General features: G+C 35.6%; 1 protein-coding gene across 7 annotated transcripts in view; it reads left to right on the forward strand.

The window, feature by feature from the left end:
• Nucleotides 1-7,205, forward strand: part of LOC105151150 (Krueppel-like factor 6) — a 337,682-nt gene extending 330,477 nt beyond the window's left edge. For all 7 annotated transcript variants that reach the window (XM_087413856.1, XM_087413854.1, XM_087413858.1 and 4 more), the window contains one exon: nucleotides 1-7,205. This exon is cut by the window's left edge and continues 3,396 nt beyond it. The gene's annotated coding sequence lies outside the window, so the exon portion shown is untranslated.
• The last annotated feature ends 20,213 nt before the right edge of the window (nucleotides 7,206-27,418 follow it).

Below are 27,418 nucleotides of genomic sequence, written 5' to 3' on the forward strand. Positions count from 1 at the left end.
TATATATTGCTAAGCGAACGAGATCGGAAGTAGAGGCGCGAGCAATTAAATAACGACAAGAGAAAAGCTCGGATACTTTGAATAAAAAAGTAGCTAGACGTTTAGATAGATGGATAGCTAAATCGTTAGATAGGTATTTAGATAGACAGATGAATATTATAGGTCAACGAATGAGAATAGAGCGTATGCGTCCAAGAGTGCTTGAGACAGATAGAGAGTATTATATATATATATATAGGTAGAAATCGTTATAAATAGGTAGAGATGTAAGTATCTAAGAAAACTCTAAAGAACCTTAGGAGAAGCAGTATCGTTGTACGAGGTACGATAAGTGAACATAAATGTTTTAAGATACTCGCGTACAAGAAAAACGAGATGAATACTGGAGGAATAAAAAAATAAAAGCATACATAAAATTAAGTGGTAATAAAAAAATTAAAAAACAGTACGATTATAATTGTATTATCGTGGTCTAAGGTATTTTCAGTCATGTTGTATAGTAATTGTAAATTACACGATTTTAAAGGAAAAAAAATGCGAGAATGTGTACATGTATGTGAATGTGTATATGTGTGTATGAGTGGGTATGTGCGTATGTGAGGGAGAGGATGATAAAAAAGGGCAAACGTAAGAAGTGCGGCGCGGCTCGTGCTAGATCTTTGCGCAAAAGGAACAAGTTTTGAATGAAAGGAAGAAAGAAAAATTGAAACGAGCGAATTATATCGGTCGAGTATTGCGAAATTTGTATAATAAAAATACTCTTTCCCCCTTTTCCTAAAGATTTCGGCACAAACAGAGCGAGTAGCAAATGGGACGCGAATTAAAAGAGAAATATAAAAAGCCCTCTTTTAATAATAATGTTAATAATAAATAACAAATACTCGCAGCAACAGGGCACTGACAAACGCAATGCTAGATAGCTGTAATTTCGAAGCACTTATCCCTGATACGAGTGAAAGGAATTTGATGTTACTATTTATAAAGTTACGGGAAAAAGTAATTAATTAACAATTTGTCATAATTCAGGACATCTGCAGTTTTGTTTTATCAATTTTATTTTTTGATAATTTTATACGTTTTTTTTTGTTTAAAAATGTTATTATATATATGTCTCTTTTTTTGTTAATATTATCACGCAGCGCGCGCCTTCTATTAATATGTGGATTTTTTTTATTTAAAAAATTAAATACGCGAGCTATCATATTAGACGTCATCGACACGAAACTCGTGGCAAACTTGATAGCACCGTCGACTACCAATTAGATATACGGAAAAGTATATAAATCATAAATTCGATTGAAAAAACACACTTTATGATTTGTTTACTAACGGATGGATTGGCGTAATTTTTACACAAAAAAAAATTTAATATTTTATTCAGGAGTTATTAAATTAATTATATATTTTTTTATAACATTGTTGTACCCAAAGAACATTGGGTCAATTTCGAATCAGTGATTTTTTCTTATTTAGATTGCGAACGTCATGTATTGTCAAATGCACATTCAAAATGCTACACTGATAACCGAACTGATATAGAACTAATATTATTTTTAGGAAACTTCCTCGTTAGAGAAAAGAGTTAAATAGAAATAATGAAGAAAAAATATGAGTACTATTAATAATATACAAGGATTTTATGACAAAAGACTTAAAAAGAACAGCGAGAGAGGAAGAAAGAAAGAAAACGAGAGAGAGAGAGAGAGAGAGAGAAAGAATAAAAGAAAAAAAAGTTTGAATTAAAAAAATGAAAAAAAAAAGAGAAAAAGAGTGATACAAGTGAATTACAGAAGCACCAGTGACAATGTGCGAATGAACAAGAGTGAAAGTGCATAAATAAGACATAAGAGAAAAAGAGAATGAAAGAGAAAGAAAGAAAGAAAGACAAGATGCGCGAGAACGAAAGAGTAATGAGAAAAAACAAAGACGATATAACTTATATTTTTAAAAAGTGACCTTTGGCATATTTAAAGACTTGTAAAAAACGTGCAACGAGTTAAATAAACAAAATCAAGGGCGCATTGTATTAAGAGGCGTCCGTCCTTCTCCGTGTCTCTTTTCATGGTACATGATGCACTTATACACGTATACTAAACACATATACACTCACACAGAAAACGCACTCGTTGAAATACTCGGTAACAGGTGCGATTTACAATTCTGAGACATTTTCTAAATTGCGGTACATACTCACATTTTTAGCCGTCAAACGCATGTACAGACATACGATACACAGCGTACGATGCAACACGAGATCCGGGAAAATTAAGAAAGAGTCCGAATATATACCTGTGCGTTTTAATCTCAATAAGAAACTAAAGAAAGACGAGTAAGAATATAGAAAAGTAAAAGAGGGTGTGTAAACGTATTCCTCTGAAAGAAACATACATTTCACAAAACTCAACTATTCAGTAGACGCGTATTTATAGGCGTACGATTATCTCGGGGCCTAAAAAGATAAAAATGATAATTCGATTAACGCTCGATTCTCGAACCTCGCTCATGTTATCCTTCCTCGCTTCGTCGCAAATCGAGTCTTCCTGATTTCGAATCGAATCACTAACGTGATATATTAATTAAAAGAAAAAAAACCCAGTCAAAGTGACAACGGATAGGCGCGTTCAGTCGGGGATGAAACTTTTCTCACGGCGAGGTGTCGAGCATCGAGGAGGAAAACGGAACGGAAAGAAAACGAGCCAACAAGCAGTCACCGCACAGTCACTAATGTCATCCAACAACACAATCCATGTTAGGGAATAGTATTTTTAGGGATTTTATACAGGCATGCGACGGCATTTCTATGTTTTAGCCGGGATTTACTATCGATGATTATTGACGTTTTTTCGTGTATGTACGTAAGACGAGTGCGTGCGCACGTAACACATGTAACGAGAGACAGTGTGAACGGAAAAGTACGCAAGATGATTATTGAAGGAGTGTCAGATGCAGAGAGAAAGAGGAAGAAAGAGAAAAATTTCCATTTGCGGAGGCAAATGGAAATCAGCGAAAATCATTTTTCCAGAATTCTGTATCTCGTTGCGTATACATTTCTATTTATACAACTGCGCGTATTAACGTATTACGACAATGTGATTTATTATGTGTGATTTTGAACGTGAAGAGAGATGTGGGAAAGAGAGTCTTTAAGGGAGTATTTTATATTACGAAATAAAACAAGAACAAAGAAAAGATGCGAGCGAGAAAAAGAGAGAGGGAGTGTAAAAGGAGAACGAGTGCAAAATGCGAAGCGATAGTTAATATCCTTGTAGTCGCAGCTTTTTTTGCCGCTGAACTGTATAATTCTAATGAAGAACGCGCATAGCTGTCGTTTCTTTTTCTTTTTCCTTTTGTTCTCCTGTTTCCTCTTTTTATATTATGTTATCATGGTCGTTATGTTTTTGATGTTTCCACCAAGATGGACGATGACCGTCTGCAGACATTACGCTCCTTTTTTATATCATACTTGTTTATCAGAATAAAAAGAAATGTGACAACGAAAGAAGAATCATTAGTGATTACGCTAATAAGCTGTTAAGAATATTTATATTCATGTATATTCAATATCGGTAAACGATCAATTTTTTACACACGATCTACTCTATGCAAATCTCTGACCATCGTCATCTTCGAAAGGTCGGCAGCTTATCGATCATCTTGAAAATAAGCACGGTTCTGCACTGCATTTCTTGGGGCTGTCCATCGAAACTTGATCTCGACTTTACAGCCGCTTTCCACACTTCCCTCTCGGAAAATATCTCGTATCCTGCATTACACGGCGCCGCGTAAACACGCTTCGCGCCACGAGTCGTTCGTATCGATTGCATTGCGTGAGAAATGAGCGTAATATACCATGCACGCGCGTACACGCTTCGACACGTGCGGGAACTCGAGTCTTGTCTACCAAAACTCTAGAATATACTATTCGGGATGTGATTGTATATGTTTTTTAAATTTAGTAATTTTTAAGCGAGACCCTCCCTCATCGTGCTATGAAGCGAGTATTGGACGTTATCAGCGACGGAGAATCGATAATCACGCGCGAGATAAACGAGAGAACGAACGCGAAATGTATACGATTCTAGGAACCTGACTTGTCCTCGACGACAAAACACAGATTACGTAAAAAAAAAAAAAAAAGATTGAAAATAAGAAAAAAAAAAAGAACGTAAGAGAAAGGCATCTTCATCGAAAGTTGAGACTAATCACCTTATCGCGAAAGTGTCCCAGTCGAGATGTACTGGTTTACTCCGAAGACTCGACGTTTTGTACAAGGTGTAGCGAGCTCGTATAACGAGCGCAGTAGGTGATCACATGTGATATTTGTATTGGCTATTATATATAAATATATACATATATATATGTAAATGTACATTATATATTAGAGAATATTCCGTTAGGATTATGACTGGTAGTTAGAAAAAGAAGACATAAAAGGGGGATGAGATGGGAAGAGAAAGGGAGAGAGAAGAAAGACGAATGCGTCGCAGGCCCCATCGTAGATGTCCTCCCAGCGTAGAACACGCGAACGCCTCGTGGACGGAAGAGTGAGACAGAAACGGCGAGAAAAACGATCAATTTTCCATGGAAATACAACGCTCTCGTCTGAGCCATGCCTAATTACCGAGCTATGCGCAGGCCTACTTGCCGGTTTAAAAAAAAAACGGTTCGCCAATTTGGACGGGAAGGATATATAATCGGCATGAGTATAAAAGAAACGGAAGTGTACAGCGAGACGAGAGTACGGACACGAGCTTAAAAGGAAATCTGCGCGAGCGTAACTCGTCCGAATTTTCGAATTTTCCACAGACTGCGGCTATAAATATTTGTTAAAGCTAATTGAAGTTCAACTGATTCTGGGATTAAGTGGAAATTAACTAACTTAATTCTGTGTTTCTTTCTGGAGAGAGGATAGGACCCAAGACTTAGTTGAATTCCAGGTAACTTTAACTGCTATTTATGGGAACGGTTCTATCCAATTTTCACGGGCAAAAGCGCACGAAAACGCGACGTGCAACTTGTTCCGACAAATTCTTCAAAGTCAGGATGATCGAACCGATTGATTCTCGATCACGTATAAGAAATGCGAAGGGGAAAGATATTGGGCAACCATTTGCGCACTCGAGAGTAGTGCCACTTGAGCCCGAGAGGCGAGTAGTTTCGCGATGCATAGTGACTTGACTTTTTTATTTCCTTCCTGCCTGCAGGACGAGTCGCTTTGCAACAATTCCACGCGAACGCGGACGTATTGCAAGAATGCCAGCGCGAGTAAAGATCGAAAATCGCTTGGCGGCGTTAAATTGCTTCGTGTTTTCAGTCGTTTTTGAATTTCTCGCTTTTCTTCAATCTCGGAATTGTCTACTTCTTATCCACTCCGGAATTGTCCACTTGTGATTCTTATCCACTCTGCTCGCTACTGAAAGGTATACTGCATTCAAAGATTTCTTGGATACGAACGAGCTCGTCCTGCGTACGTCGCTTTTTCCTTTCCTCTTCTTTGATTTGTTACGTTGCTTTCGCACTTGTCGACGGAGAACAGGGAAGCGACGCGAAGAAGTGATTAGCAAGCGCTAGCGAAGGTTTGCTAAACTATCTAGCGAGAGAATTATACGCGACGAGAGAGAGGAATGTGCAAATGCGAACTGCGAAAGTGCGAATGAGAGTATGAGGCGTAAAAGATGTACAAAAACGAAGAAGAACAACCAATTGTATGTAATTGCTTGCGTATATATGTATGTGTGTGTGTGTGTGTGTGTGTGTGTGTGTGTGTGTGTGTGTGTGTATGCGCGCCCACGTGTGTTAGAAATTTGAATGACGCGAGAATCAAACTTTGTGCGATTTCTTAATGTTTGCCAGAATTTTTATATAAATTATTTACTACACAAAGTCTTTATTACATCTTTATCTTTATATTAATGATGCGACAGTTTAATATTATTATTAATGTTATTATATTATTATTATATGACCGCCGTATTGTTCTTTCTTTTTCTATTGTCGATTGTACAAAAGCAGCGAATACCGTCTAAGTTTAAATGTTTAGCATGTAGATCATTTGTAATGTTATATATACATATTATGATTGATTGGTTAACTAATTATATTTTATATAATTAAACGTAGCACGGGAACCGCTCTACGTCGCCGATGAGCGTTCCTCCTCTTTATATTTGCGATTGAATCTTTAATTCGATGTGTGCACGAATCGCTGAACGATCGATCAAGTTCGTCGCGGAGTGAGCGATATCGATCAATAGTATCAATACCAATCGTTGCGTATTGTACGAGGGCGAGTTTAACGAGAGCACGAGGATTTTTCGACAAGACGCGACGCTGATTTCGGGCGTTCTATCGCGGCGCGACGGGGATGGAAATTTTATTTTTATTATTTTCAGAGACCGTCCTCTTTTTCGCGCGCGCGAAATCACGCCTCGAAATACTCTGTGCGTACTCACGACAACTCCTCGAAAAAGTAAAAATTGTACGTTTCAATTGAGAAATCGATCGATGAATGTTACCCGAGATATCCCTCGCTCGCGCGAATTCGCTATGTTTCGTCATCGATTTATAATTGTTGTCTGCCTAGAAATTTTTGCGTTATCGAAAAGCGCACGCTTCTTCTTCGGCTATCGGAGCGACCGGGCCGGCCGCGCTTTGTAAATAATTCATTAATAAACAAATTTCTCATTTTTTTTGTGCTTGAGTGAGCTTGCTTTCAAGAGTCCTCCTTAAGAGCGCTTATGTCCCGCGTCGTTTGCACGAACCGGTGATCGTCAACACATCCGGGACATACGCGATCGCCAAACGAAATGTTATCGAATTGCGCTCGATTCAGCGTGGAAATTGTGAATTTACTCGATTTTACGCTGGTCGGGCTGTTTAATTCGCGTCGCGACGTGCAGCCTCGTCCCAGGTTGCTTTGGGTGAGGGCTGATTCGATATTGGATGTGAAATTGCCCGAGTCAAGCCCGAGCTTTCCTATTATTAGGCACGAATTAGCGCCAGGGCCGGCCCATCCGCTAATAACATATTCTTGATAGAGCGATTAATCTGTTTTTAACTTGAGACGCGATTAAAAGGCGCAAAGGATTATGCATGATTTGTCTGCGATATTTACCAACGTGAAATACTTGGTGTTTTGCACTGAATGTTGAAGAGGATGTTGCAGAGCAGGAAATATGGAAATAAAATCGCTAAATTTCAACAAAGTCTTTGTTACCTTTCTGTACTGTCATCTCAGTTAAGGAAATCATCTCCCTCGTTGATCCACGACGAGTCATAATCGTGCACAAGGTCTGCTAATTAATATACGCTAATTAACGCTTTATGCCATTATGCATTAGCTACCCTTTGACTCAAAGATATCCGCCACCTTTCGATCCGTTTGCCTTGTAAAACGCGACGCGCAAGAATTGTCACTGAAGACGTCTGCTCGCCTCGAAATCGCACGAAAATGGCTGTATCCAAGCGGAGGAAGTGAAGAGACAAAAGGAGCCAGTCCTCGAATGAGTGTGTTAAGGTGAAAGAAAGGATGGAAGGAACGTTAACGACATAGAGAGAAGAAACGTGCGCGAGGGTGAAAGCGGACGAGCGAAATAGCGCGAATGAATGAGAAATTGGATGAATTAAAAGCCGGGAAGGTATGCGCGAGAAAGGGAGAGAGGCTGCATGACATGAAGCGCGGTGCATGAGAGAGAAGAAAATGAGCGGCTCAGGCCCGCCTCGCAGCACTTTATTCCTCTTCATTCTTTTCTTTCCTCTCTTGATGGCTCTTATATTACACCGTAGCATACTCTAAATATCGTTATTTTTTAAGGAGAATTACACGAAGATGGAGTAAACGCGATATTGAAATATATATATAAATATATATATATATATATATATATTTATTTTCTAAGATATAATATATATATCATCTATGTATATTAAATTATGATAATGCACAAATGTAATTATATGTACATGTATAATTATTATCTTGCTCTACATTCAGACGGTGGTGAGGGACGAAGTGCGAGTTCGGGGTGATGATTTGCGATGTCGGTCGTGGGGAGAGGGAAGGTTAAGGGAGGGTGACATTCGAAGTGGAAGGCGTTGCGGTGCGATGGCAAGCGAAAGGGACTTTGTAAATGCGCGCGAAGGGTGGAAGGACGGGGGTGGAGAGGAAAAGAGCGGGAGGGGGGGGGGGGCTTGCGGCCGCTGTAACCTCATCTTTCATGAATAGCTTGTATTTCTGCTCAGTGCAAAATAAACGTACGTTCCTGTTGAAAAAAATGAAAAAAGAAAAAAAACAAAGAACGACTATTCGTTTCGTCTACTTCTTTCGTACCTTCGTCTTCAGTAGCGTCCATGTTCCCTCGAAACCATCGATGTCTCAAATAAATTGCGACACCACAGTTTCTATCGAAAATGTCAATGCTCTTCAGAAGAAACGTAGGTAAGTATTCAATATTATATGATAATTCTATAAGACTTTCATGAGATAGAAAGCACTATACAAGATTGAATTATATAGCTTTTAATTTAATATAATAAATACAATTAATATTCAATCAAATATAAAAAAAAACGTTTTTAAATTATTAAAGAAATACTATTAAAGATTTTTAAGTATTTTATAATCTCAGCTTCAAAAAATCTGTTAAATCATTTTTATTTTTTTTTTATTTTGATTTCTTGCAAATTACAAAAGTATATCATATATAAACTTTAATTGATAAACAATTATTTAATAAATCCCTTATCGCATTGCTTTATACGTCATTCGATAAATACCGTAAATGCTATCATGGACGAAATCAACTCATTACAAAGGGAAATAATTCTCGCGATACAGCGAACAAGAGAAAGGATGACTTGTGAGCTGTGTTACACATGCGTGGCATGAGTCGGCTGAGATCGTCCCTAAAACTATAACTTCCAATGGTCGTTGCAGGAAGACGTTCACGACGTTTTGTCATCGTAAAACATTTTATGAGAAATTATAATGTGCCCTTTTTCTATGGGGATCTAAGCGTACGTCCAGATACGAAGCTATTCCAAGCGAAATATAAAGGAGGCATTCACTGCACTTTTCATTCGATAGATCCATAAACGACATTTTATTGTCTCTACACTTCCTTATTCCTCTTTTTTTCTTCTCGCATCCCGTTCGTTTCCGTTAAGCTCTGTCCATCGATACGATCCAGGAGCGACGAAGGATGTATCGGATTTCGTGATCAAAGGGGCTATTTGTTTCGAAGCGATACGCTAGAAATCTATCGCTCTATGAAGCAATAACACCACAGAGACACACCGAAGATACGGAAGCATGCTTCAAAATTGTAATGGAGACTTCAGGATGTTCATTATGTTTCTTACTTTAATGTCAATTTTGTTACATGCGACTCAAATACGAGAATGATATAAAATTATATAAACATTTCAATAAATTTTGAACTTAATTTGAATAGAATATTGCAAAAAAATATAATTGAGAGGAATAAAGAACATCATGTTAAATCAAAACAATTATTACACTTATGTGGTTTTTTTTTTAAAAAAAAAAAGGATATCTTTAACAAATATGTCACAAAAAAAAAGAGAAGTTTTATCATAAGTTCATTGCATATTTTTCAAGTTTAAACTTTTGTTTACAATTATCACACAATATAATTATGCTAGATGTTTATATTTAAAGCTTTCGACAATAAAAAAAACAATTGGAACGTTCTGTTTTACGCAAACTGTTAAGAACCTCTCAACATTCGCAATTAATCTCTCAAGCGGTATTGTTTGCTACAAGCTATCCAAGGGTGGATCTGAAAAGGAAGGCATTTATTTTGAGAAACGTTCTCGAGCTGGGGATAGGCATTATAAAAACAGCGAAGCATTGTCGCTCCGCTCTTCCGAGGATACGTAGCCCAGCCCCTTTTTCGCTTCGTTTCTTCTCGAGGATTAGGGTCGGCGGTCCCTCCTCTCGCGGAAGATACGTGACGCAGCTCACGAAGGAGGATGAATACTTCACCTGACGTTGCAAGCGAACTGTAACGAAACAGCGAACCGCACTCGCTGTGGAAGCGATGCATTCTAACGCTATGGCGAAGTACGCCAGCTACGTTCTTGGCGTTGCGAGCCAATTCTGTCCGGATGTACATGCGGCACTGTAATATGGTCTTGTATACCGTTCAGAATATTCTGCATGAATCGCAGAGTCCCTTTTGTTCCGCAAACGGCGTATACGCGGAGAAACAACTTGTTTGCGCGGTATTAACGCGGTTAACATACATGCCGGCAGCACATTGTTTCATATGATCGATGTTTCATATGTTTTCGTATAGGCAACGTTGAAATCCAAAGGGTCATTGTTCACCTGATAAAGTAATGTCTAAAGCGTCAAATTATTAATGTTTATGAATTAAATTTTTCTCTTACGCAAACAATTGTGCAGTTTAACTTGCATACATTTTTAATTAAATATAATTTACTGTCATAAATTAGACGAAATGTGTGACAGCATTACATCACGGAAAAAAATAGATTGGATGCTTCAATAAAACTACTGTGCAAGATCAACATATATAACTAAAAAGATTTGATGATTTAACAAAGAAATTATGTCTGTAAATAATTATCAGTACGTTCAGTGATTCAGTTGATTCTTTGCTACAATGAAAATTGTTAATAGCAAGTTTTCCTTATTACAATATAGTAGAAGTATTTTAATAATCATTTTTTGTTAAAAATTTGGATGTATAGGTATTGATTGATTTTTGTAAAAAGTTAATTTTTCTGTATTAACAAATTTACTGTGCTATTGCAACAAATATGATTACTTATAATTACTAATTTTATTAAGCTGCATAACTTTGTTACTTTAACATAGAAAACTATATATATTACAGCTATAAATTTGCTAAATGATAAAATTTTTATTTATTTTAATATTTTTTTCGTGTATAAATTATCGCAATTTCAGCATTCAATTGGCTTCGTTATTTTATATATGTCATTCTGTAAATTAATAAAGTATAAATTGGGATTAACAGAGCAGGAGATCATTTTCACATACACATTTAAAAAAAAAAGGAAAAATAAATAAAGCAAGAAAAGAAATAACTAAAATTGCAAGCAGCTACTCTGTGTGCAGGCGTGCAACGATTACATTTGTCTCTGTCTTGGCGAAATCGTGAGCGTATCTAACGGCAGTCAGTGGAATTGCTGGAAAATTTTCGGAGTATATCCCCGCCAAGAACGCAGGAACCGGACGGGCTAGCGGACTGTAAGAAAATTATTGCGAGTGCCTGGCAAAGAGGTAAAACCCTTAAATGTCTTCCTTCCTGAGAGGAAGAGGGAAAAGAGTATCTTTCGGTGGTGAGCCGGATCCGCTTAATTCGAGGCACTTCAGCCGATCCGGATACCCTGAAACTAAAGAACTGCCGCTCGTACAGGATATAGGGAATGGTCGAGTAAAGATCTAAAAGGGTCACACAATGGTATTCTCTGCGCGAACCGCGAAATCAATCGTTACTTGTAACTGGTAAGCTTTACTATCTCTTAAAATGTTCATAATTTTATGTAAGTAGTTAATATAATAATTCTAATAATGACTTAACTCTAAATATTCTCTGTAAAAGATTCTTCTTTTTATTTACAAAAACGATGCAACTTAAAATGTGTTATTTTGATTGAAGGTATTTGATCTCTTTGAAAACCCTCCTGAAGAATGACATAAAGTGCTATTGAACGGACGGACTATGACGTTAAGTTAGTTTACTTTTGATGATTGATAGAGTAAACTTTACTAACTCATTTATGATAAAATGAATCGAAAATCACAATTTTTTTAGTTGTATCATTTTGAAGTAAGAGAACGATAAGAGTAAATAAATATTTTAAACTCTTTTATCTAATTTATTAGTTATTGTTATTACTAATATCGAATTATTCTATGTTTCTATTCATATTCGTAATTTTTATAAGCAAATACGAGTATTACGAAAAATCTCAATGCTCCACCATTTTTTAAATTGTCGCTCGGATCGATCGCAGAGCAAATGGGTAGGGAGATCCTGGAGATCATGGGGAAATGCCACAAATTCGCAGACGGCTAGTGTGAAGAAACAGCTGTCCGGCTCGTTGTGCCGCATTGGGGTGAAATTCGCAAGACCTTATCCTACCTATCCTACGTGCGACGCTCTTTCTCAGGAAGTCGACGCGCTCTCAAGTATCTCGCCGGAATTTAATTCTGTCAGGCATGAGCGCACCTAGTATGCAGTTATTTGATACCTGATATTTTCTTTTCTCACTCGCGCATCTATGTCGAGCGAAATCGGCCTGCAACTCCACGTTACCGGCGCGTTCGAATCACTCGAGTCGGGAGGGAATTCGCTTGAGGATATTTGACGTGGACAGAAACCAAGATACTACCTCGGTCGGTTTTCCGGTCGTTTCTTTAAAAGACGCCACGTACATTCGTACACGAGGAGTACGTTTCCAATAATACTTTCGCTTTGTAATATAAAAAGAATGTGCGTTCGTGTTTTGCGCTTCCATAAACAGCCAGCGATACTACCTTGATGTACAACCGAAAGACAAACAACCAACCGAAGTGATGTAACCCGCAGCGATGCCGCAAGCCAGGTCGTTATCCTTTATTTGTGTCGTATATCAATTGTTTGCGAATGAAAATCGAATCGCGCACAGTAGGTATCTTGCAATACAAACACAAATGTAATTTCGTCCATGACTTTATAAAACAGAATTTTCTGTATACTCCAGCTTACAAAATCTGGCATAAAATAACCTATGTAGGACAATTTTGTATAAGTTATTTTACGTTAAATTTTATAAATTACAAAACACTATTTTATCTCGATAGTAAGCAGTAAGAAATAAATATTTTTAATTCTTATTAAATATTAAGTTTCGACTATGTACATACGTATATATATATATGCGCTATTGTTATAGCAATATTATATTGTAACCAATAATAATTAGAAAAAGAAATTATACAAAACTTACAGTTTCAATATATCAAACAGAGGAATACTACATAATATGCATAAAATGTAAAATGTATAACGAATAATTAGAATTGTTCAAAATATGTTATTAGGTCTTTAAGAGAAAAGAGAAAAATAGAAAAATTTTTAAAGGAGATATCTCCTTTTTGTTGAAAGAATTTTTACGTCTTAATTAATCTATTAAACTCTGATCATAAACCTCTACAGTGCCAATTCCATTGCTCAGTATTTTCGGATAAGATAGCCGATTGCAATAAACGAGATCGTCGAATTGTTAACCCAGTTACATGATGCAAGATATGGTTGGCGAGACTAATGGACCTCTTCCCCTTCGTCCGCAATCTTGTTGTTCGACCACCCATAATCTAATAGCCCGGCCCTCACGACTCCAACCCTCATTGCTAACTGCGAAGCTCGTATTTTATCTTGAATGCCGCATCCACTTATATCTAACAACTGGCCATGTCTGATCTCATCCTTCCTTTTCTACTTTGTAAATTTCTCGAAAGATACATTATTTTTTCGTTGTATCGTATCTGAATGAAGTAATTACTTTTATCTTCTCCATTCGCATTTGTATAATATAATAACATGGTACGTATAACTAAAGTATGATGTAATAAAAAGTTTTAACAGTACATATATAAATACAAAAATGAAAATATCAAGACTCTAATTAATTTAATAAATTATAATCCCTTAATGTATTGACGCATTAAAAAAATTAAATGTTCTTAGATATCGTTTCTTGTTATTTTAGAGTATTTTGAACACTTCAAATCATTTAAAATAAAAAATGCATACATATTTTTCTACGTGTAAGTATAACAGAGTAGTCGAAACATTAAGGAGATACGAATGACATCAGCCCCGCCTGTTGATGATCTATACACTCTACAAGCGAGCTTTATACATTGCGAATTTTAGGCGTTTCAGCTTGTAATATGTTTCCCGCAAATATTTTGCGCAAATGTAATATTATATTACATTTTATATTTAAATTTATGTATAAAAATATTCTATATTAGAATAAAAAGATGAAATGTATAAAATATTACTTATTTATACGGCGTGTAATTGTATAACAAAGTAGTCTTCTTAAAAATCTACGAAATTTCATATCAAATATTTATATATACATCAATTTATTATCTGAAAAATCAATGCGTTTGTCATATTAAAATTATTTTATTGTATATGTATACAATAAAATATATACATATACATATATAATAAATTTATTTATGTTATGTGAGACATTCAAAAAATTATAATACTTACATTAAAGATTTTTAACCAAAACAATATTTTTAAGAAATACTAAACATGCATTTATTAAAATCTTTTCATAAAGAATTGAATTTTTTATTTATATCGTAAATTAATGTTACTTGGTCTGATCGCATTCTGTACATACACGACCATCAAACGTCACACGTCGCACAGTGCTGCATTTCATCGTTTTCTGCGCGAAATTTTCTCAAAGTATCGAAATCCACGTCGATCAATCTCCCAGATGAACCTTTCATCTGCCGACAGGCACGTTCACGTCCCATCGATGTGTTATCTCGACGCAACGATTCGCGTTCTTCCGATGTCCAATAAACGCCCGCCAATAAAACGATGCGGAACTCTTCGTCCGTACATTCCTTGATCATTTTGAGGGATGAGATACGAGGAGATAAACGAGATCAGCCTTGGGCCCTTCGGCTACACCCATACCTGCCATATTAACGCCCACTACAAACAGAGTCCGTATCGTGCTACCTACGAATTACAATGGTGCCTGATCAGTTTCTATCCGGAAAAAAAAGAGCGAATGAGAGGTGAAGGACGGAGGATCGGACACACATAGAGGGACGAATGTAACGTGGGGTTGGTAGGCGAAGTGGCTAGAGCTCGATGTATCAAGCCGAAAGTTTGATAGCCCCGAAGGCTTTGCCGGCCAAGTTACTTCCACGGTACGTGACCCTGCCTCGCTACCCTTAGTCCCGTCTCCCGCCACCCCGAAAACCGCGTTTCCCTCGGATACCCCCTTCGCTTCTCCTCGAGAATTCTCGCGTCAATTCGTCTCGCTTGCACTCCTGTTCCGACATGTCTCTCTCACATTGCATCGAGTATGTTACCTACCCCTTTCTCTTACCTTTCTCTCCTCAGCTTGGTAACATCTCTGCCCTGAATGTGTGTACTGTACACGGTTACGTATACGCGGCACCATGTGCTCCTGGTACTTCGTTGCCCTGAAAAATATTATCGCCATTCGTTTCGGGATGCGAAATCGGACGTTCGTAAACCAGATTGTCCTCTGACTTTTTTCCTTTCAATAGAGAATGTCTTCAATTCTCTGTACTTTCATTTATCTACAAATTCCTTAGACAATTTGACATTTATTCGTATTTATCAAAAATAATTCCATAGAATTAAATATTAACATAATGAGCTTTTCAAATATTCACGTAAATAATTTTTGAACTAAAACTTTAAAACTGTGAGTAAAAAATAAATCTTTCTTATTAATTGTAAAGCTTATTTCAGAACATTGCTGAAACTTTCACATACAATCTCGGATATAAAAATAATAAAATAAAAAAAAATTATTTTCTAAATTAATTTTAGAATGAAAGAAAGTCGATAAACCTGAAATATATACTCTCTTTTGTGTTCTTTTGATTGTCTGAAACGTTTTTTCCAATTATTCTTTTTCTACGCGCGTTTTCTTTAACGTTTAATTTTCTTCATGAAAAATAAAGAATAATTCAACTTGAAATTCAAATTTATAGATAAAAGGAAAAGCGAACAGCTAAAGAAGCTGTATGACATTCAACGTTAAAAAAGAAAGGCGAGTTGATTAATGTGAGCGTGTTGTCATTATATGAAGACATCGGAGGGAAATGCAACATAAGAAGGTTAATATCTTCCTCAATACATGCACGGGCATAATTTTCGCAAAGTTCGATGAATCAACGATGGAAGCACCAGAAGACTTTGCGTTCACGTTCCAGGAAGTCTTGCCTCGCTACGAAGCTCTTCCCTTGGGATAACATCTCTCTCTGTCTTTTCCTTAATATAATTCCCAGTGAAACGCCCGCAGGGCCTCTATAATGCAGGGCTTGGCGGTTGGACCGTATAAAAAATCCAACGAAGTGCTCCCACGACACGCTGAACACTCGCCGGTTACGGGAGCAGGACAAAATGTACGGCGGCCATGTCGTGGTGCCGTTATATCGCACCTTATGTCAATAACGTCCTCGACACGGAAAATCCTGTCTCGATATACAACGCACGCTTGTCGATATTACATCGCCGTACGGGACCGAATGAGGTATGGACGCGCACGTGAACGTAAAATTTATCGGCAGACAGATAGAGTTCGTAAGTCTATGTCTTTGAGTTACTTTATGCGCAATTTCCTTTTTAACGGACAGTTAATTAATGATTCTTAAGTAGATAGAGCGCACATGTGACGAGAGTCAAAATTTCCCTTAAGTTTAATTCGTTCGATTTAAAAAAGATGGATAGAACGAACATTCCCTCCCCCCTCTCTCTCTCTCTCAAAGATTTAAAAGACAAAATCGTCTAAAAATTTAGCTAGATACAAATCTCAAAATAATTTTGTTAGACTAAATAAAACACTCCAACTGATTGCTAAAATATCAAAACTTCTTGCACCATTGCTCATCATACTTCAGATTCCTACATAATTATTTTGATAGTCCATCAAAATTATTTTTAGATCTGTATCTGGCTAAATTTTTAGATACTTCAGCAAAATCACTTTTTTCACATGTACTATTGGATTAATGAAAAACTAATCGTGTGCAATATTAGATTTAAATGGTTTTCCAATTATTTCCAATAATTTTTTTGCGAATCTAATAACACTTTTTCATAGAGTGTATTTATCATGCATGAAATGCTTCGAGCATTCACATCAAATTATAATGGAATAGAAAAGCTGCTTAAAGAATTTATAGATCATTTATAATTTAGAATCGCTCCACACATTCTAACATACGAGGAAATAAATCGTAATTAATTTCCATCATATTTAACGCATCATAATTCAATTTCTTGCCGACGTGTGCTACGATGTAGACCAGATAGCGGCGACGATGCGCACGCGAGAAGGAATTTTTGAATTTTTAAAATTTCCCTTAAGGAAACGCGCCGCTGGGATCTCTATAAATTTCAGCTTCGAATGAAAGGGCAATCCGCATTACCGCCCTAGCAGCGAGGGAGAACGAAGACTCAGGAAGATGGCACATAACATCGTCGCCCTTGAATAAAACATGCCAACGTCCACGCAAATATAAAATCGTCGGATATATGAGAGATGGAATTAAGTTTCATCAAGCCTTGCTTCTCAGCGTCACCGGCAGCTTTATTGCACCGCATTTGCAACATCAAACAGCTCCGCAACCTCCGCAGGTTGAGCGGATTCGACCACGCTCGATGTTTTGCAGGTCTGAGTTTTATTTCATTTTTTTTTGTAGAAATTATTATTGACTTTTCTTCAATTGTTTAAAATTTCATTCAAATATTGATAAACGTAGTGTAGTTCAATATAATTAGAAAATACTTAATTTGAATAAGTGTTAAAATTTCAAAACAGTGTGAGAAATAAAATTTAGAACATAAAATTCAAATTAATTTCAAATATTCTAAATTAAATATTCTTATAATGTTAATAATAAATTTGTGAATGTGAGAATATTAAATTTTCTTTATAATGAATCATCAGCCTTTATAATGACTATCTAAATTTAACGTATTCACTTTAGAAATTAATTTTACATGAATTGATTTTATAATTTTCATCATTTCTTCGCTATTAAATATTAAAGAACTAAATTTAAACTGACTGCTTAAGTTAAATAATATTTTGTTATTTAAATTTCTAAATGTGTCAAATTATTTTAATACAAAACATGTGATTAAAGAAATAGGCGTTTCTTCACATCAAATCAATCCATTTCTATAGTTGAATTGGTTAATTTCAAATAGCATTGATCTGTAGACACTGGTAGTGTCTCAGCATTAAGCTATAACGCGAGATATTAACTACGTGCTTAGTAAATAATTAATTAAATTTGAATCTAATTTAATACATTTCTTAAGTTAAATTAACTATTGTTTTAGTTAAATTAACGATATATTAAGTTGAAATAGCGGCGAAATACCTATAGAAATGATTGAAAATAACTCAAATTGGGTACAATTATTTAACAGTGTTTTTCAGAACATAAATATATACTGAGAACCGAAGTAAATCGTATTCTCAAGTAAATCGCAAATTCAGTATCTGCCTTATTTTGAGTTCTCCTTCGTCTTTCAAAGAGATTTATTACTTTCATAAACTTACACTGAAATTTTCCATCAGGCGAGAAGCGTTAACTTGAAACGTTCATAAGCGCGTTACACGGCATTAACATGAGTTGCTTGGCAAACATCCGCAACGTAATGGGGATTCGATCGGGATACTTATGCATTGGCGCTGGTACAGCACCGAAACGACAGCGATAGCGAGGCATGCGATTTTCGCATGATGCACAGAAAGGAATCGATCGGCGGGTAAAGACGCGCGCAGTCACGGTGTTCTCGCGGTAAATTTATGTACCTCGGAATGCGCCCGCGAGCCGTAAAATGCAATTTTGCTAATCCGAATTCCGCGCCGGAGTCACAAATCCGTGGCTTAATGTATCGGAAGTATCAGACAAACGAACTTTCGCGCCGCTTTAAGAGGGTCGTTACCATCGTTGCTTGCTGGAGCGCACGTCCCCGAGCGTTAACGCCGGTGTCTGGGCGATTTGTAGCTTTCATTGTTCTTCTTTTGCTCTAAAAGTCGCAAGCGCGATTCTTCCTCGTGTCCGCGTCCGGAGAGACTAATACCTATTAATGATTTTCTCATATACTATTTACGCATGATTTAATCTGACGTTATTTATATCTGCTTCAATTTGAATAAATATGAACATGTATGTACCAAAAAATTGTTTAATTTTTTTTACAGGTGCATTTCGTGATATTTTGGTACGATAAACTATTGTTAAAACTTTGTTATCATTTGCTTTTGTTGTATATTTTTGTATTGTATTTATGTATTACTTTTTGTTATTTTTTGCACTTCAATAAAGATAATAATAATAATTATTATTAATATTTCGTAGCAAACATGCATTTTAAATATGTATTGATAATATAATTTGTGAATAAAGAATTTTGGATAACTAAATAATATTCCAATTTTTCTATATCATAGACTTTAAAATTTTTAATTGAATCTTTTATAATCTTTATAAAAAATTGTATAAAATTTTGTCTCTCTGATACCAATATTCGTTATTTTTTTCATTAAAAATTAAAATTTATTAATCGTCCATTAATTCACGCAACAATGTTACTGATAAGGATATATCCATCACATCCGCTTCTAAATCTCAGTACAATGAAACCGTAGACCAACGAAAAATACCGCGCGTCATATCGCGGCTCGATGGAACACGAGCTGTTCCTCGTCTGCACACCCGGTCGAAGCAAGACACAATTTAATGGGAAGGTGACGCCGATCCATCACACGACACCGATCTTCGTTATCTAAGACGTCGGTTTACGACGGAAGGGAAGCTTACGGAAAGACTGAGGGATGACACTGGGGGTATAGGACGAACAGGCGAGGCGGAGAAGGGACGTGGTGCAGGACGTGGATCGGTACAGGGCTTAGATTGGCTTTGCATAGTTTCGCGTGTCGGGAGTTGAGTTATAATTACCTTAGTGCCTGTAACGGGAGCACCGGCATAGCCATGGCTAACGCGACTACGGGATAATAAATTAATGCGGCACGTCGCGTAAATGTAATACGAGCCTAACTACCCACTACGGCTAAGAGCGTGTCGTCGTGAACGATGATCTTGCGAAGGTGTAATCGTACTGGCGCGTTCTGCCGGCAAAATTTTCGTCTTTCTCGCCCGAAATTAGCTTCGTGTCGTCTTAATATGATATTCTGTTCCTACGTTATTCCATGCTCGTGATGGATGTATCATTCTTGCAATCTTTTAATGAAAATACATACACATTCTATTTAACATTTAAGTAATATAATTTTATAATTTAATTTCTTTATTTTTCTTAGTCTTTATTGTTTTGTCGCTAAATACACTTTAAAAGATATTTTAAAGTATATTTCTTTAAAATGTAAAAGTAGATATAACTATTTCATTCCACATATGATAATATCTATTACTTATCATGCATTGTCGTTTTTTTTATATCATAATCAATGATTGACACAAATATTGCAGGTATAAAAAATGATTATTATATAAAATTGTTATCTATATATATATATATATACTTTTTATAACGATACTCTTTAAATAAATAATTCTTAAAAAAAGAACGTCACCATGCACATTGCACATGCGTCGGGGAGGTCTTGCGAGATTATTATATTTATGAGCAACTACACCGATGTAAATGCAAATCCGCAAGAGGGTCTGAAGTCGTTAGCGAAAAATTTCCGGTCTCCTTAACCCACGACGATATCTAATTTGTTATTCGTGGGCGTTATCGCAGTGCGCGTGTCCTTCGCCCCTTTTCGTGCGTAGGCAGAAGTTAATGCCCTCGGACATCAGTGTCATCCGTCTTGCATTTGTGTACGTCCCCGGCAGATTCGCCCCTCGTAAATTATAACTCTTCTGCGTGGCTAAGCCGGCACGAAGAGGGACGTTTTCCGCGTGTTGCATCGAAAGTTTACTTGATCTACAATGTGGATAGAAAGAGAGAGAGAGAGAGAGAGAGAGAGAAAGAGAGAGAGAGAGAGAAATGAACAGCACTTTGCTACATTTAATTCCACATTTGAAAAAGTACAAATAAATCGAGCAATTGAAATAAATAGATAGAAAGTGATTGTACTTAATATTCATTTATGTAAAATACGTAATAAGATCAAGAGTCCACTAATTAAAGTTACAATAATTAAAGAATTATTTAACAAAAAATTTTAATTATCTTATTCGATTTAAACATTTATTTCTAAAAACGTTTCATAAATAAATTCTCTCTTCGCAAGTAATTAATATTTTCTCATGATATATTACATTAAAATGTAAAAATGTTTATATTAATAAACATTGCTGCCTAATATATTAATATAAAAACAAAAAATTAATTTTTTATTGTGTTCTTAAAAAAGAGTAAGTAATAATTTATCGAAAATGAATAAGTTTTATCGTTCTTTAAATTGTTGATCTTCTTGCTCCATAAGCTCTCAAAAGCATTACTTCTTACCAAAGTGGCTGTTTCTGTTTACTGTTAAGAAAATTTGTAGGAGGAATATTAATGTAGAGAACGAATACTTTCGCAATAAGTAAATGAAATTGTATAAAATTTCTCTAATCAAAGTTTAATATTGCGCAATGTATACGTAATCGAATTAAAACAAAATATACGTGTATCTTCATGTCGCATCATTTTTTTAAATCGATCAAGTTAACTTTACTTTCAAAAGTTAACATTTACATTAGTCTTCAAAAGGCAGCCATATTAGCAAAAATATCCCATGATTTTTAGCAATTACATCTGCTATTTAATCAAATTTTATAGAAGCTCTTCCGCTAATGGCTCAACTTAAAAACTGCAGGAAATGTGATAAAAAGATGTTTTAAGATGGCGGCAGAGAAACTCGCACTCGTGGAGTTCAAGAACGCGATATTATTTAAAGTTTCATCAAGTTAATTAGATGCGAAACTAATGTGCCTAAATAATGCAACGTCTCGACGCATCATAACTTGAAATTGATTTATCGACGGCAATATAACTTCAGCTACTTAATAATAATTATCAGCGTTGTATAACCGCATCTTAACAGAGATAATTATTATACCGCCTCCCGTTTATTCCGGGCAACTTTTAATCGCATTAAGGTTCATAATCTACCGAATACATGCACGGTACTGTAATTAAAATTTTATCAGCTACAGGGTACAAGGCGGCACTGTTTATCATCGGGTATTATTACCGGCGGTGCGACTTCCTTATGAAGCGAATATCGATGAAATTTTTTTCCCAAACTACGCAAATCCCTTCCGCGATTAAATTCCTGTAAAGCATATCAATATTAGACGATAATAAATTTAACAGATCATTATTAATAACTTAGTGATGACGATGTACAATATATTTTCAGTTATACTCTGAAATTATATTAGAAATTGAAAATATTACAACATACAATATTCTATTACAGTTTTAAAAATAAATTTACGTAAAATTTATATTTCTTCCGTTTCAACAAAGAAAAATCCTTACGTGGAAGCACGCGAACAATCTAAAAAATAAATCTCAAATGTCGTTTGCTGGTGCGATTATGCTGCAAAGAGTGATTCGTTCATTCATGAGTAATGATTTAGCACACAATCAGTCAAACTTTCGTAACTCTTATAACATATAAATTTGATCCGACTCCTGATTCGGATCGATGATTCCTTCAAGCAGGAAGTTTGGTCGAGATTTCTGGCACGAGAACACATTTCATGAAAGGTATCCGTAAACGTATCAGCTCGTCGATAAAGAACAGCTACTCTAAAGATATAACTGGCAATGTCATACGAACGCAAACGCACGGCGAGAAGTTCAGTGATCGGGGTGCTTCAAGACAAAGGTGGCGCGCGGAGACCGGAGGTGAAGAGGGTGGAAAGGTAGTGGAAGAGTAGACGCATGTATTGATTACCGCTTCTCTCCCGTTGGAAGGAGAGAAAATATGGAGAAGGAAAAGGGCGCAAGGAAGAAAGCGAATGCTTCTCCAGCACCTTTCAGAATCTCCCGTATCTCGAAGAAATTCGCTTCTTGCACGCCGATCTTTTTCGCCTATTCTTATACTCTTATTTTCCTGTCTTTCATCTCGTAGAAGGATGCACTTCGCGTTTGGTCATATTTTCAGCACAGTAAAATTATCAATTTTGCCGCAGTTTTTTAGAATAAACATTGATGGAAATTCAAAGACCACAAATCGTTAATTATTTACAAATTTTTATTTTAATGCTTCAGTCCTTCAGTAATTTTAATTTTTAATTTTTCAAGCGTTCTGTATACTATCTCATTAATAATTTCGTATTCAGCAAAGAAAATCAAATTGTTTAAATCAGTATAACTATTCCCATAGATTTTACTCAATTAATTGTAAATAAGAAAAAAAATAAAAATAATGTAACAATCCCTTGGTTTATATGCCAGTCTTACATTCTATCCATTTATCTATCTTAATTTTTTAAACGTGATTACTCTTCTACTATTATTTATTTTTTTATTCTGACATGACGGTAATCCGTTACGTTGGAGCGCGTCGAGATGAAGGGAAGAAGGCTGTTAGCGTCATGTGCGTCATCGTCTACGTAGATACAAGTTTTCATCCAGCTCTGAGTCGCTGGAAAAAAGACCATAATCTGGAGAATGAAAATTCTTTTTTTTCTGTTATCCCCATCTCGTCCACTTACAACAGAGAGAGGAGGAGGTTTGCCGCAATGGTAATGAGCAGAATCCTTAATTAAGGAAAACCACGAGGAAACTAAGAGAGGAGCCAAGATCTTGCCAACAATCTTGCTTATTTAGCGATCGACTTAAGTTTTGCAAATTTTTCCGGCACCGGTTAAGAAGTTCGTCGTAACAAAGCACGTCAGAGTAAGGAGTCTTTTTTGTCGACGCCGCACTTACGATTAATTATCTTCACCCCGGAATATAAATTACTCCTTTCGCCATTGAGGTTTTAACAAAGAGTTAATAAACTACCATCAACGTTACGCGCTCAGACGCTCGTCTGTAATTATATCCTGCAACTACATTAATTAGAAGATAAAGGATTTGACAAGATATTGTATTAAGTGGATAATTTTCACTTGCAAGCTCCATAACAAGATGAAAGCGAACTCATAACAACTACTTATCAAATAAAATCTAGTTTATTAACTGGACGTCCAACGATTATCATTCCAAATCGTAGGCAAGAGTTAAGATATGTATTTATTTTACCCATTAAAATATAGATATTTTAAAATCTGTGCTTCGTATTGCAGTTAACTGCAATAGAAAATTTCTGTAATCCTTCGGAACCGCACTTTACCAAACCAACTCCACTTCGCAAAACTAAACATTTAAGTAGTTTAACTTCGCGGCATCTTGGAATTTGTAAGTAGTGAATGCTGCCGCTCTTAGACGATTCTCCTTGGTTTCTGATCCTTGCCGAAAATCCATTTTCATGATTTGACTTGCAAAGCCTGGATTACTGTCCACAAGACGATAGTTTCCTGTCTTGTCAATGCAAGCCTCTTCGAATCAAGATTATTTAGAGAAGATCTGCACCTTCATGGTCGTCATCAAATATTATTTTATCGTATAAGATATGTATATAAGATATATATATATAGTGCTAACTTTATGAAATTGTGTGTGAAAATAGTATACTGTTTTTTTTTCATATCAATTATTAAGAAAAACAAATAGATGACATTTTTAAAGCATTTCAGGATGATTAACATAAATATAAACTACAAATTGAACGAAGTAGGAGAGACCGAAGATATTAGACTCATTTTTCAGTTTTGAATTTTTACAGACAAAATTAAGAGACTTGTCGAAAAAATGAATTCTACACCAGTTACTACATACATTTGACTACTTAATAATATTTTAATAATAACGGGAAACTAATAACTAATATGAAAAACAATGCATTTTTCTAATGCATTCCATCTGATTCAACTAGCCTCGAGGTAATTTGACTAAAATTATTAAAATAAAGATTAATGTATTTTAAGCTACATCTTTGGCTACATATTAATAAAACTTTTATAAAAATATATTTTAAAACATCAATAATATACGATAACAAAGACATAAACCAAAAAAATCTGTTAGACTTTATTAAATAAGAATTATACTTACTATGTAAATAGAAATCAAATATCTCAGACAATCATATACATTGTAAAAATTAAGAATAAAAATATTTATTTAGGTGTACGATTTTTTAAAATTGCATCATACTACTATCATAGATGTGTTCACAACGAGATGTTACAGCAAACTTAGTGGCAGTCGCTACGTGTTCAGACACATTTACGCGTGTCTCGCACATTTTGTTTTTAATGTAGCCTCGATTATTCTACTTACCCCTATAGTCTACTAACCCTGGTCTCCCCTATTTTGTGCAAGTTATGAATTAAAAATCGTTTCAATAATATAGATTTGTTGATTGCAGGATTATTTTGAAAAGAATAAAACATCTCTGATAAGAATAAAACATAGCACATAAGGATTATGTTCAACCACATACTGAAATACAATCGATTTTGAAAAATTCTGATCATGAAGTCTCTAGAATTGCAAATTTATCCATACATATTTATCTTATACTCATACATATAACAAATAGTCTGTTTACTTTTAAATTACATAAAGTAGATCAGTCTTAAGAATAAATGGTTACAAAATTTGTTAATTCATGAAACGGATATCTCGCCGAATTATTATTAATTCTTTCCTAAAATAAATATAATTAATGGTTCTTAAAATTCCGGATTTATCAAGAATATTAATCTATTATTTTATATAATTAAATACGACTATGTTTTATTAAATTACAACGGCAAAATAATACGTTGTAATGCGTAAAATGTGTGGAATTTCTGTAATTCGCTCCGTAATACAGGTCATATTTTTACAAAATAATGAATGTAATTAATTTCAAAAAATTCCTGTTTTTGATCATTAAAATATTATTGCATTTCGGTCTACCGTGGTACTTCTAAGTAATGCAGTAATCGAACTATCGAACACATCGTTGATTTTAATGTACCTCCCAATTGCATGGAAATTATCGTTAGTCAATATGCCATGTGGAATCCTCCGTCACGCGGAAGTTACGAATTCCATTAGCGCAATCGATCGGGGTGCAAGACCCGCTTAGTCTTAATTTAGTAATTAATTCTCCGCCGTTATAAATTACGTACAACGTGATTTTTCTCTCTGTCTCGCACTGCCGATATAGGAAGCCGATAAGGGCAAAATCCGAATCATTTCGTTTCGTTTTCGCGGTCTGTCTCTGGCATCATGTCGTCAAACGAAGCTGTCCTGCAAAGCTATACCTCTCTACACAAATGCAGAAGAAAAATCGTGCATTTTACTTCCGCTTCGAATGCGCCGTATGCTACTGTATAGATAATAAATCATGATAAATCGTAAGTCGAAATGTGGCACATCCACATATTCCCAGCCGCTGTCGGTTCTGTACCATAGCGTAATAAATCGTGTATTATTGTCCTCCATCATATCACGTTGGGATTTTAAGTAGAATTCTGATGCAATGTGGAACAGATATTATGATATTGAACGAGATATTCGCATTTATTAATATCCTAAGATTTAGAATCATTGATTAAATATATTTAAGATTTACGTAACATAATTTAATGAAATGCTTTGAATAAAGTATGATATAAAGAATTAAACATAATAATATATGTTACGTAACATATATATGTATAGGTATGTGTGTGTGTGTGTGTATGTGTGTGTATAATTATGTAAAAAGATATAACTTAATTCAATTTATTTAATAATAATTATTTCCGATATTCTTTTATAAAAGAGAAAATTCTATATAATTATTATTCTTTACTGTCACAAATAAGTATCATTTTTAATTAAAAAAAATTTTAGATTATTTTTCTTACCATAAACCTGCTAATAATTATCACTCTTTTCCTTTTCGATTTCAAATAATTTGTCAACGACGACGAAGCACACGAAAATCGAACTTTATGGTAGACCGGAACGTGTTTGCTACGTGAGCAATGTTCACGCCGCACGTACGCAATATGCAACTTCTACTTGAGGATATAAATCACGACTAACTAAGTAGTAATTTATATCTGGCACTTACCGAAGTTAGTGCTTATGAGCTACAGCTTCGGCGGTTGTAACTAGCGTACGCCAGACGCGAGCAAGGTGGTGGTCTTCTAGTCTTTCAAACAGATTGCCATAAAAGTTTGCAGTTATCGATATCTTTCAAGGCTTAACTATCTCGAGCAATTTCCAAGGGCGGACTAATTCGGATTTATGACTGCTGGGTGGCATGCGATTACGCCGGAAACACATGACTCCGTAGACTTCGCGAGTCCTGGCAACTTGTCACCGCCGAAAGGTACATGTGTTTACCTTTCATTACGTCGCATAACAATTGCAAGGCGTCTGCGATGCAAAATCCCTTCTGTCTAGCGACGCCGATGTTCCCGAAGTATAGGATCAAATTTATTACTAGCCGCGCGCGCGTCGTATTCGCGATTCGCGCGTGTAATACTGTTAAAGTACACACCCGCTCAATCAGCACGAAACGTGCAAATCGGCCATTTCGCACTCAC

The sequence above is a fragment of the Acromyrmex echinatior genome, chromosome 15 (genome assembly GCF_024713525.1).
Source record: "Acromyrmex echinatior isolate Ae372 chromosome 15, ASM2471352v2, whole genome shotgun sequence".
Classification (NCBI taxonomy): domain Eukaryota; kingdom Metazoa; phylum Arthropoda; class Insecta; order Hymenoptera; family Formicidae; genus Acromyrmex; species Acromyrmex echinatior.